We start from the raw sequence: 13,005 nt of genomic DNA on the forward strand, positions 1-13,005 counted from the left end.
ACAATTTTGCAAGCTAGTTGTTTAATAGTGCGCGTTGTGGATGGTTCTGCTCTCCCCACACAGGAAAACACGAGCGGAAGGAAGTTACTCTTAAACTTCAGGCACTTCAAGGACTCATGATACTTGTACGCTTCTACTGAGATTTTCGGGCGCGAGTTCGCAAGTGCGTTAAAGGTCTTCACGTCAAAGAAATAACGGTCCCCATAGGCCATTCGCTTTAATGTCTAGTCGCGCGCGTTTTCATCAGTGTTAGTAGTTTTGGGTATAAAGTACTCGCCTTGAAGCAACTGAGGATTCGGCTCAACCTCGACACCTTGCATGATATTAGCAAAGGTGTCTCGGATCTCGTTGTCTCTCATGTGTGTGTACCCCCCTCCGAACAGTGGAGAGCATGTGCTAGGGTAAACTTTTCACCACATGGACAATTAATGGGCGTATTTTTGACCTCATTGTTATATCTAATGCAACGCCCGTCTATAAATTCGGAATTCGTCAGTGTAAAACAGTAACGTTTAAGCAGTAGAGCTGAGTCAATTCGAAGCTTCTTTTGCCGACGTCATTTCTATTACGTGGCGTTGCTCTGTCTGAAGGTTTTCCATTAATATCCTTCTTACGCAATCGAATAATATTGAGGTGTGCGGTTCTCGTTGATCGTTTGTTATGCGTTCTTGGGCGAGACGAGCATTTGCTCGATTGTCATATTCAAGAGGACCGCATGCAGTCAACGAAGCAGCGTACTCCGTTTCGTAATCTATTGCTCCCTTATGTTGAGTCTGCCCTCTCGGGTCGCTAGCAAACACAATCGCCGTGCGGATTGAGACACCGGAGAGTCAAAGAACGACAGTAGGACGTGCGTTTGGAAATTGACTTCTGGGTCTCTGAAGATATTCCCCTAGTTGGGCGTTGTCCGGGACACAAAATTTAATTTTTGTTGCAAGCTTCTTGTGAGGCATGCGTAAGCGTTCTGTGTGGATGTTTTCGCTACCTGCCCCGATTTTTTTTAACAAAAGGGAATACTTTCCAGCTATGGTTACATTAAAGTTCGAATAGGCTTTCTCCTTGCCAATTAAAAATCCTAGTACGGGGCAGCCGTCAACAATTTCAATTGCCGTCTCCTCAAACAACTTCAGAGTCTTGATTTTTGACGCCACTTTTACTATTAATTGACACTTCAGTGCGTTCACGTGTGAGTGTCACACGTATATAATAAAGATGTACTAAAAACTCTGGTTTTCAAGGTTAAAAATTTGATTTAAAACTTGATTAATTATCTGACTTATGGCTTACACAAGGTTGATAGGTATCAGAAAAGCAAATAGACCTGTGATTAGACAAAGCTCGGGCTTCGTCTAATCACAGGTCGGAAAATGACATATCTTTGTTGACTTGGTTAATTCACCACGATGATAGAACCGATTTTGGGTACTGACCAAAGCGAGGATTAAATACAATTTTGGACACCAAATCTAGCATCAGAGCTAACCTAATAACTCTAATAAAACCTAATTTATTTGAACCATTCTTCTTTGACATTGATCTACTTAATCAATTACCTTCTAACATCGCATTTTGAACAATTTTCACGCTCAACAAGACAAAAACATAGATTATTGCGCAAAGGCGGCTATTATATTGGCGACAGAGATTAAAAGCAATATTATGCGTTGTAATGATATCTAAAGAAATGTATTTTTTTGTCTGAAAATCAGCTTGCCACACGAATCTGACGTCTTAACAACAAAACCCGAAAAAACGAAACCTGAAATGTTGTCGGGAACAGACAAGAAACACTGCCTTATTCGAATTATCAAGTGAGTTCTTCTAACATTCCGAAAAGTGTAAATCGGGTCGTACATGTTTTTTCGATTAAAAAAATAGCGTTCAAAATCAAGCGTATTTAAATTCGACATATTTTAATTTAAAAGATACCATTGAAAATCGAGTTTTTAGAATTTTTTTCAGGAAAAAAATACAGTGTCAACAAGATTTAAGGGCAGCTGAGTCAAAGTGTCAAAAAATATTTCGTGTTTGGAACATAATTATTGTAGTAATTCGAACAAAAACAATTTTTTTTATAAAACACAGATGGCGCGGCATAGTTCAAAAATACTGTTACTCGAGCTTTTTACGGGTTCAAATGATTTTGAAATATATGTTACACACTTTGAATTCTTGTCACAACTTCAGAAGTGGCAAAAATAATATTAAATAGAAAAAAACTGTAAATGGCGTCGAAACCGAAATTGATGAGCGGCCGCAATATTTTCCGTTAAGGCTTTAAAAAGCGGCTATTGATATCTACCGTTTACTTTCTGAGGCTATTAAGAAGAGCTATGATGAAACCGTAAAAGTTTTCAGACAACTTTATAATGAAAAACCTGTAGTTTTCCAGGGGAGGCTAGCTTGGAGAATCCAGCAGCCGGGGGAAAAATTAACAGATTTTCCAGGTGATTTGCAACTTTTTTAGCCTTGAAAACGTAGACCCAAAAGTCTACTGAGATAAGAGAACATCTCATATTGAGGGGATTCTTTCAAGGCATAGGCAATAATCAGATGCGACTCGACTTGAGAAAGAACTCGGGTGACGCGGATTGACTTTAGAAAAAGCTTTAGAACGATTATTACATATTGAATCCGTCACGAGAACTGAGGAGGACGCTAATGAGCCGCATGTTTCCGCCATCCAGCCGAATGAAAACAGTCAATTAGTTAATCCAATTAGTGATTTAGCGCAAAACTTGCACACTAACCAATCTAACAGGCAAGATAATCAAAAGTTTTCATCGCAAGGACCGAGGCCAAAAGAGTTTCTGCGCGGAAGTGAGCGAAGTTCAAGAGAAACCGGAGATGGAAATAAAACAATAATAGCTATGACGGAAGCAGAAATGATAATAGACGAACCAAGTACGACAGTAGATTGCAAATTTTAACATCAGGAGGAGAGAATAGAAGCCGAGGTCGGTCGCACAAGATTTGTGCTGAGCAATCAAATACAGCGGTGAATTTTGATAGAGAAATATCTCGCCGTGTCGGTCAGAGAAATTACGCAATTAAGGATCGCAAGAATTGTTTTGAATGTGGGAGCCCATATCATTTCAAACAAAATTGCTCGTATTTAAATGAGAACTAGCTGAAGATGGCAGGGCGTCAGTTTCAGCTAGCTACGTATAGACTTTGCGTGGCGGAAACAGCCCAGTGTAGGCCTGGTTAGCCAGAAAATGGATACGAGACATATTGATAAGGGCCTCAACTGGTACAGGAATTAGTGTTAATTTATTAAGACACACTCTACCAGCAACTGGGATAACCGAGCCAGATCAGAGTGTGCAATAAAAAAATAATTGCCGACAACAGAGGAAAAATGCCTGAATAAGGGTCAAGAGCTTTTCAAGTTCAACTTCAACAGTTTACATCTGAGATAACAGTTGAGTTTCTAGTGACTATATTTGAGATAATGTCTTGTTTTTTGGGCAAGGAATTCTTATATAATTTTGACTTTATTTTAAACCCCAGAAAAAACAAACTCTTTTGCGGCAAAATTGGGAGAACATTACAATTGTCCCCTTCAGAACAAGGTATTAAAAATCCGTTTTTAGTTGCTGCAGAGGATCACAATTTACCTCGTTGCCGCGAAGTTTTCATTAAATAAAAATATTTCGATGAAAAAGGTTACAAAACAGAACAAACAGAAATAATAGTCGAGCCCGTGAAAGAGTCACAAATCACATATATTAACAGCAAGATCGCTGAGTGACATGGTTGATGATGTTGTATGAGTTCGGGTTTTGAACCCTACATTACAACAAAAGAAAGTTTACAAAAATGCGAGAATCGAATGTGCGGAAAACATTGAAAATTTTCGAGAATACCACAAATTAACCCTGACAACAATACAAAATGTAGAGAATAATTTAATTTTGAGAAGCTTGTGAACGCAAGTTCATTGATTTTGTCTTGTGAAAAAATGACAAAAATGAGGTCACTTTGCACAAAATATGAAATAATTCTTTCGCAAAATTCATATGATATGGGATTTTTTGACCGAATTTATCATAAACTAAAATTAAAAAAGATGCCGTGCCATTCAGACGAACATATGGCAGCATGAGCTTCGAGAAAAGAACAACAATCAACAACTTTGGGTAGAGAACTTGGAACAAGACGACTTCGTCGAACCAGAACATTCATTTTGGGCAGCACCATCTTTACTTGTACCAAAAAAGGATGGAATCTATCGCTTGGTTGTAGACTATTGTGGCCTAAAAAAATAGAGAAATCTTTTGCTCTTTACCACGAATTATTGAGGTTATTGATTCACTGGAGAGAAACATATATTTCTCCAACATATATCTCTAGTCGGGATACATTCAGATGGCGCTCGAGGAAGAGAGTCAAAATTTAATAGCCTTCATTATGCCTCTGAGCCTGTATAAGTGGAAAAGACTTCTTATGGGACTATCATCCGCAACGGGAGATTTTCAGGAACTAATGGAGTTAATTTTTGCTGGCCTCTCTTACGAAACGGCCCTATTGTATCTAGACGACGTTATCGTTTTTGGAAGAAACTTCGACAAACATCTGAAACAAGTAGAGCGGGGTTTACATTATTTAGCGGAGAATTGATTAAAGATTAAGGGATCAAAATGCAACTTTTTCCAAAACCGTGTCGGCTTCATGGGGCATATTTTATCCGAGAGTGGAGTCCAAGTCAACCCAGAGAAAGTAAGAGCAGTAGAAAGAATGAAAGAACCATTATCCCTGAAAGTTGTCAGGTCCTTTCTAGGACTTGTGGGCTATTATCGAAAATTTATTCCGGGTTTTGGAAAAGCAGCAGAATCTCTTTACCGTTTACTGAATAAGTCAAATAATTTTGAATGGAGTAAAGAGTGTAAAAGTGCGGTAACCAAGTTAATGAAGAAGCTTTTGGAAGCTCCAGTTTTAGGATATCCAAATAATAGGTCTCCGTATACATTAACGACGGATGCTTTGTTGACAGAAATCGAAGCAATTTTTACCCAAAAACAAGGAACGCAGGATAGAGTTATGGCATATGCTAGGAAAACTCTTAGTAAAAATCAGCAAAATTATTCAGCAACTAAGCGAGAATTATTTTCAATCTATCATTTTACGCAACATTTTAAAAATTATTTACTTTGTCAGCCTTTTTCCGTTATAACGGACCACGGGGTTCTTGTCTGGATCTATATATTTAAAGCACCAGACCATATGTTTGCAAGATTGATAGTGAAACTTGGAAAAATTAATTTTGACATCAAACACAGAGCAGGCAAAAAATTCCCACAAGCTGACACTCTGTCGCGCATAAACACAGAGGGTGATGAAAAAACAGCTTTTGTTGACGCTATTTTGATGGACGCATAGCAAGACAATACCGATTATGGTGGTCGAGGTTGGTAGTTAGACAAACTGCAGAGATTAAAACTTCGAGAATTGCAGCAAAACGAAAAGCTACTCAAAGAAGTATACTCCTGGGTACTAAACAAAAAAAGTTGTCTTCAGTTCAAAACCAAACAAAAAGAAAGGAAACGTATCGAGTCCAAGACCAAAAAAGTTTGCCTTGATTTCACGACCAAATATAAAAAAAAGAAAAGCCTCGAGTTTGAGACCAATAAAAACAAAAAAAGTGTCTTGAATTCAAGACCAGAAAAAGGGAACGTCTCGAGTTTTAGACTAAAAAAATAAAGTAAAGAACCACAGATTGGTAAATATCTGCTACATGCCATAATTGTGAAAAGTTATTTCCGAGATTATTCCGGGAGTGTACCGAGTGGAATCTTGTCAGTCGCGGACATGGAGACTGTCTACACTAGAAATTCTGGCACACGCCAATATTTGGTTGCGTGCTCTGCAGACTGAAATGGAATTGCAAAACCAGTGCTCGCAGTTAGATAAGTTGAAGAATACTAGCTCTCCAATTCAAAAAGACACCGTGGAGCTTGGAAAAGAACTGGAAAACCATTGCAACAAGACCAAGGAGGCAACAAAATAGGTATTGGGCAAATGGAGCAACAATTGTGAGGCGTTACGAGATAATTAATGGCAGCAGCAGACAGAAATGCTGAACAAGAGCAATCCATCGAGTTTTTGCAGCAAATTTGGCCAATTTCAATGTCAATGCTGCTAAAAAAGGGCAAATCCATTGAGAAAATGGAGAAACTGAATTACCAATTGCGGCCGGAGCTTGAGAAGCTGGAACACTACAACCAGTATTTGGCCAAGGAATGCCGAAAACAAGAATCTGTCATTGACCAAAAAAAAGATTTCTCTTAGAAACGCAAAGGCCTAAACAAAGACCATGGACAATATTTTATTCGAGTTTCGAAACAAAAACATTATGAACCGGCCTGCTACGCTCTATGAGATTTTGTTGGTAAAAAGTTCTTCTTCAGAGATCAAATCAAGAAACACTACCACAAAAGGAGCCTGTTGACGGCCCCTGATGCTGGTGGAGACAAAAAGTTCTTCAAGGCCATCAACCGGGCATATCAAATTCTGAAAAATGATGCGGGGCCGGAAGCGTACAACACATTTGGTTTTGACTAGGCAAAAAAATATGAACTACGAAAACTGATGACTAAACTTTCCATAAGAAACTATAAACTTTTGGTATCGTAAGACGATCATATAACAAGATCTGGGAAAAAATGTTTGATTTTGAATGAGCAGTGCACTCTATTCTTGTAAAGAAGGGCTGTGTGAGTGTCACGCGTATGTATAAAAAAAATATAGCTATTGAGCAAGGTACTTGTTTAAAATGCAAAGTTAGAAGTTAAATTATAAAGTAGATTAAAATAAAAGAAAAATTGTTTGAAACAAAGTGAGCTCAAACTCTAATGATATAAACTATTGCGCCAAGGGCATCTTCTATAAGTGGATGTACCGTACATTGCCTTAGCAAGGGGATCAACCTGAGTTGTTCCTTCTTGTGGCAAAATTGTGTCTGTCCCGAGTTGATGGCATGGGCAAGGATCTGAGTACCAAGTGGGAGCAGTGAGCCAAAAGTGGTGTGCCAGGGTCAGAATCCAGTCACCAGAGAGCCAACATCAACATATCCAACATGAAAATATTTAATAATTTTATCACAATAATTAGGCTAAGTTTAGCACAACAATTATACGAGGCCACTCGGTAATTTAGTAGGCAAGAATTCCGGGTATCAAAAAGCAGACAACAAAAAATCGACAACAAAAACAAGCAATGCAACCTCAACCAAAAATTCCTCATAAATTTTATAGGGAACACAACGAATGTACATGGAGGCTCCTATGAAGATGCAGAATCTGTAATATTTACACCAATTTTAGATAATACTTAAATGCGGACTGAAAAATTACTATTAATTGACACTTCTTCGGGGCATCCACGTGTTAGTGTCACACGTATATTAAAAAGCTGTACTAAAAATTTTGGATTTCAAGGTTAAAGATTTGGTTTACAACTTGATTTATTATTAATGTTCTTTCTAATGCAAAGCCCGTCTATATAATCGGACTTCGTCAGTGTAAAACCGTAACGTTTAAGCAGTAGAGCTGAGCCAGTTCGAGGCTCCTTTTTCCGAAGCCGTTTCTATTACGTGGCGTTGCTCGTTCTGAAGGATTTCCAATAAGATCCTTCTTATGCGATCGAATAATTTTCAAGTGTGCTGTTCGTTGATCGTGCGTTATGCGCTCTTGGGCGAGACGAGCATTTGCTCGATCGTCATCTTCAAGAGGAGCGCATGCGGTCAACGAAGCAGCGTACTCCGTTTCGTAATCTATTGGCTCCTTTATATTAAGTCCGTCGTCCCGAGTTGGTAAGAAATATAATCGCCGTGCGGATTGAGACACCGGAGAGTCAAAGAACGACATTAAGACGTGCGTTTGAAAGTTGGATTCTTGGTCTTTGGAGATTTTCCGTTAGTTGTGCGTTGTCCCGGACACAAAATTTTGTTTTTGTTGCTCGCCTCTTGTGAGGCATGCGTAAAGTTTTTAGTGGATTTTTTCGCTACCTGCCCCATTTTGTTTAACAAATTGCTATACCTTCCAGCTGTGGTTCCATTAAAGTTCTCATAGGCTTTCTAATTGCCAATTACAGATCCCAGTACCGAACATCCATCAACAATTTCAATTGCCGTCCCCTCAAACAACCTCAGAGTTTTAATTTTTGACGCCTCATTTATATTTAATTGACACTTCAGTGCGTTCACGTGTGAGTGTCACACGTATATAATAAAGATGTACTAAAAACTCTGGTTTTCAAGGTTCAGGATTTGGTTTAAAACTTGATTTATTACCTGATTTATGGCTGACACAAGGTTGATAGCTGTCAAAAACGAAAATAGACCTTTGATTAGACAAATCTCGGGCCAACTCAACGAAACAAACGTATCTTTGTTGACTTGGTGAATTTAGCACGATTATAGAACTCATATTGGTTACCAACCAAAGCGAGGATTAAATTCATTCATTGAACATCAACCCTACCGTCAGAGCTAACCACTCTATTAAATCCTAACTTAATTAAACCAACATTTCTTCACATTGATTTACTTAAAAACTTAATTTTTAACTACATTGCATTTTAAAAAAGTCCACGGCAGTTAGCCAAAAACGTAGAGTATTGCGGCTACTAAAATAGCTACAATGTTCAGTGAGTTGATTGAAGAGCAAGAGTAAGTCTTCCAAACGTCCTACTGCGCTGACGTAGTCTGCGTACCATTTTTGCGACACGTGTTTTTTCTGGACAAATTTGAGCAAGGGGAGGGTGGCTACTCCTTACATAGCTATAGCAATGGGGTCCCCTCTAGAGACTGCAGTGTTTTGCGTGCGACAAATACATCCGACGAGGCTGAAAATGAGTTTTAAGCAACAAAACACAAGACAGTGCATATTCATTTGATATTCTCTACTGCCAAGTTACGGTTGAGGCAGTTGAAGGCGTTCTGTGCGTCTTTTAGGAGAACAGCATCAATTGCACGTTTTTTCAAATTGCGAGCGCAGAGAGTTAGTAGTGGCAAAATTAGTCGCAAAAATCCAGTTTGGCTTTTAACGATTAAACTAGTCAAATCTCACGCCACGAAAGACACTTAAAATTATTCACGCTATCAGGAATTTGATATTTGTAGTGCTTTATTAACATTTTTTTTGAAAACACTGCTGCTAGTTGCAACACTCCGAGTTGATTTTCTAGCAAATTCTTTTTTTTGATATAGCATAGAAAAAAGATTTGTCTAGAAAAGATGATGATCTGTGGTCATTGAAAATTAATTTTTGAGTACATTCGTTAATCGAGTAATTTTCACTTGGTAAAATCAGTATCGCATTGAATGCATTTTTCTCTTGCCTGATATTTTTTTGAGATGAAAATAGAAACTTGATCAATTCTCTGTTCAATTACGGTCACAAGTTTTAAGACCTTTCTAAGACCAAAATTTAGATGCTTTTCTGAAGAAGTCATCATTGGTTTCCTAATGTGCTGATTAAATAAAAAACGCAGTTTGGACAATACTGTTTGTGTCAATACTTTAACAAACTGGTTCTGTAAAAATTAAAAAAGCATCAGCTGGTGAAACAAGCTTTCGAAAACCATATTGAGGCGGATTCATGGATTCAGATTTTTGTACGTGATTCGTTATTTGTTGATGTAGAATTCGCTCAAAAAAATTTTGAAATGCACTTGAAATTGATATTGGGCGGTAATTGGTTGCATTCATCGGGTTATCTTTTTTGAAGATAGGGCTGATTTCAGCTTTTGTAATGCAGTCTGGAGAAATTTTTTGCTTAATGCATTCGTTAAGAATATATGTAATATGTGGTACAATTATTCCTTGACCATCTTTTATAGGCCTGGCAGGAACCGTGCAAGGACCTAATGGCTTGTAAGAACTCCATTTCCTGACAACATCATAAACTATTTTTTCTTTAACAAGCTGAAAATAGAAAGCTTTGGTATGTTTGCTTAGGTTTTTTTCGTGGCTGTATCGTTGTACATTCTCGTTCCTAAAAACGTATATTGGTCAGAAAAATTATAATTAAGAAATACCGCTATTTCAAAGTCGTTAGCTAGTAAGTCTTCAAATTTTGCAGCGTTGTTACAGCGGTGAAATGTTTTTGTTTAAATATAATCGGATTAATGAAATTCCAGCGTTTTTTCTCAGTGTTCAGAGATTCAATACAAGGCCTTGAATGTTCTTTCTATTAGAGACTTATTATGTTTGATAGAGATTGTCGATTTTTGTTATAGAAATTCCAATTGGTAGATGTTTTGTTTTTCTGACAGATCCTAAGTGTATTTTCTTTTTTCTTAGTTCTCTTTTACATTCTCCGTCAAACCATTCAGTTCTCGGCATGTTCTTGTGTCGTGAGTTTCGAGTGCATTGCTAATAATTGACATCAATATATTAAACTTTACGAGAACATCATGGCATTGATAAATGAAGTGCCATGGGGAAAATGACAGGTTTTTACCAAAATTATTTGCATTGTACTATTTCTTGTCTAAACAGTATATAATTTCCGCTTTGCATTTTATCAAATTGATATCAGTTACAAAAAGGGATGCTGAAGGATCCAATTTGAATGGCGTATCAAATGTATTTTGCCTTTTTTTCTTCTATACTTTCGGTCAAATGTAATCAATATGTGATTCTAAATTTTGTGGTAGTCTTTTGAGTTCTTTTACGTCAAAAATTGTTAGACAAAAAAGTGGCATTGTCTAAAAGCTCAGTCTGACAGTTCGCCTAAAAAACAGTTGTCTTTTTCTTGGTTTTGTTTTAAGGGATTATACGTTAGGTCAATAAGCATTTTCCAAAATTGAAAAAAATTACACTCAACCCAAACTCAGTCAAACACTTTTTCGTCAAACATCATTAAATCAGGTCTTCCTTTTCGTGCTAATATCTTTGGAACAAATAGGGCCACACCTTCGCCTTTGTTTTTATCTTCTCGAAAGCAATATTTCGGAATACTGCTTGAGTATCGTTTAAAACTTTCCAACGCTCAGAGCAATCATTTCCAAATAACCAGGTTTCACTTAGTCCAACAATTGTGTTTTCCAAAAATCCTGGTTTTCCCATTTCAATGCAATTTTTATCCAATAGGAAACATTTCAATGTTTTTGGGATATTGTATTTTTTGCTAAAACAGATTCACAAGGAAATTTGATTCCTGTATTTGACACCACGTCACCACATACCAAAAGAATATTGCAATAATTTTTGCCTGAGTTAACTAGTGTTACAGATAGCCCGTGACACTACATTCACCAAAACAAAATTATTTTTTGCATTGCAGTTGTGGTAATCAAAAAGATCAACAATCATATCGCTAAGAAAAAGAAGGCCTTATTCAAATGGTACGTCATTAGATATATAATTTTAAAAAAAGTGAAATACATCATTTGTTTATCCTGTTTCGGTCAAATTGATATAGCACAGTCGCTTTCAACATTTAATTTTTTATCAGGTTGTTCGGAAGAGACCTTACAATAGCCTTAACACCGTTTTTAGAGGGATAGATTCCATCTGTGTAAATAGAGTCATGGTTATTTTGAAATTCGGCTTTGAAATCAATCAGGTTATTTTTTGTGTGGGATAGGTCTTTCACTTTTGAAACTAAACTGCATAGTTGCTTGTTGGTTTCCTTGAACGTTACTGTCTTTTCTAAAGGCACCAAATGGTACTAAAGTGCAGACTGATATTATCATTGGCGTCAATTTGTGAGTGAGCACTTGTATAATTAAGTTTATCATATGCCGTAAATGATTCTTTAATGTCGAAATCAGCCGATAGACATTAATTGATTCCAATCAGAATTGTAACTTGTTTCTCTTTTTAGCTCTGGTATGTGCAGTTTACTCAAGCAGTCCTGAGATCCTAAGACCCCCGCAGCATCTTGCTAACACATTTGTTTCAATTTGCTTTTCATCAATTCTTTTGGTAAATGAATCTTCCATTATCATTGACTCTGCAGCTCTGTACTTTGGAACAGATAAATGTTGTCTATAGACATCGATTGTGCTGGAATTTTTTGTTGGGTCAAAATTATTTGATGAGACCTTGAATTGATCTGCTTGTGTTGTCGATTGTCCACCAAATTCGGTACGATAGATGCTGCAGCTCTGGTCTAAATTGGATCTCTGAAGAGTTTTCTGAAATTACCTGAAAATAAACGTCACCTGAGAAATCAAATCACTATCAGTTTTGAAAATTTTTCTCGGGGTTGTCAATTTTTTTAAACATTCTGTCAGATCCGTAACAGTAGATTGTATATAATACCTTTCTTCTTGCAATTGTATAATTAAGTTTATCATATGCCGTAAATGATTCTTTAATGTCGAAATCAGCCGATAGACAATAATTGATTCCAATCAGAATTGTAACTTAATTCTCTTTTTAGCTCTGGTATGTGCAGTTTACTCAAGCAGTCCTGAGATCCTTAGACCCCCGAAGCATCTTGCTAACACATTTGTTTCAATTTGCTTTTTATCAATTCTTTTGGGAAATGAATCTTCCATTATCATTGACTCTGCAGCTCTGTACTTTGGGACAGATAAATGTTGTCTATAGACATCGATTGTGCTGGCCTTTTTTGTTGGGTCAAAATTATTTGATGAGACCTTGAATTGATCTGCTTCTGTTGTCGATTGTCCACAAAATTCGGTACGATAGATGCTGCAGCTCTGGTCTAAATGGATCTCTGAAGAGTTTTCTGAAATTACCTGAAAATAAACGCAACCTGAGAAATCAAATCACTATCAGTTTTGAAAGTTTTTCTCGGGGTTGTCAATTTTTTTAAACATTCTGTCAGATCCGTAACAGTAGATTGTATATAATACCTTTCTTCTTGCAATTGTATAATTAAGTTTATCATATGCCGTAAAGGATTCTTTAATGTCGAAATCAGCCGATAGACAATAATTGATTCCAATCAGAATTGTAACTTGTTTCTCTTTTTAGCTCTGGTATGTGCAGTTTACTCAAGCAGTCCTGAGATCCTAAGACCCCCG

At 37.1% G+C, this 13,005-nt stretch overlaps 1 protein-coding gene across 1 annotated transcript in view; it reads right to left on the reverse strand.

The window, feature by feature from the left end:
• LOC142353214 (uncharacterized) overlaps positions 1-13,005 on the reverse strand; it is a 712,302-nt gene that overhangs the window by 549,714 nt on the left and 149,583 nt on the right. The window lies entirely within an intron of this gene.

Source organism: Convolutriloba macropyga, chromosome 14, assembly GCF_964194025.1.
Source record: "Convolutriloba macropyga chromosome 14, txConMacr16.3, whole genome shotgun sequence".
NCBI classification, from domain to species: domain Eukaryota; kingdom Metazoa; phylum Xenacoelomorpha; order Acoela; family Convolutidae; genus Convolutriloba; species Convolutriloba macropyga.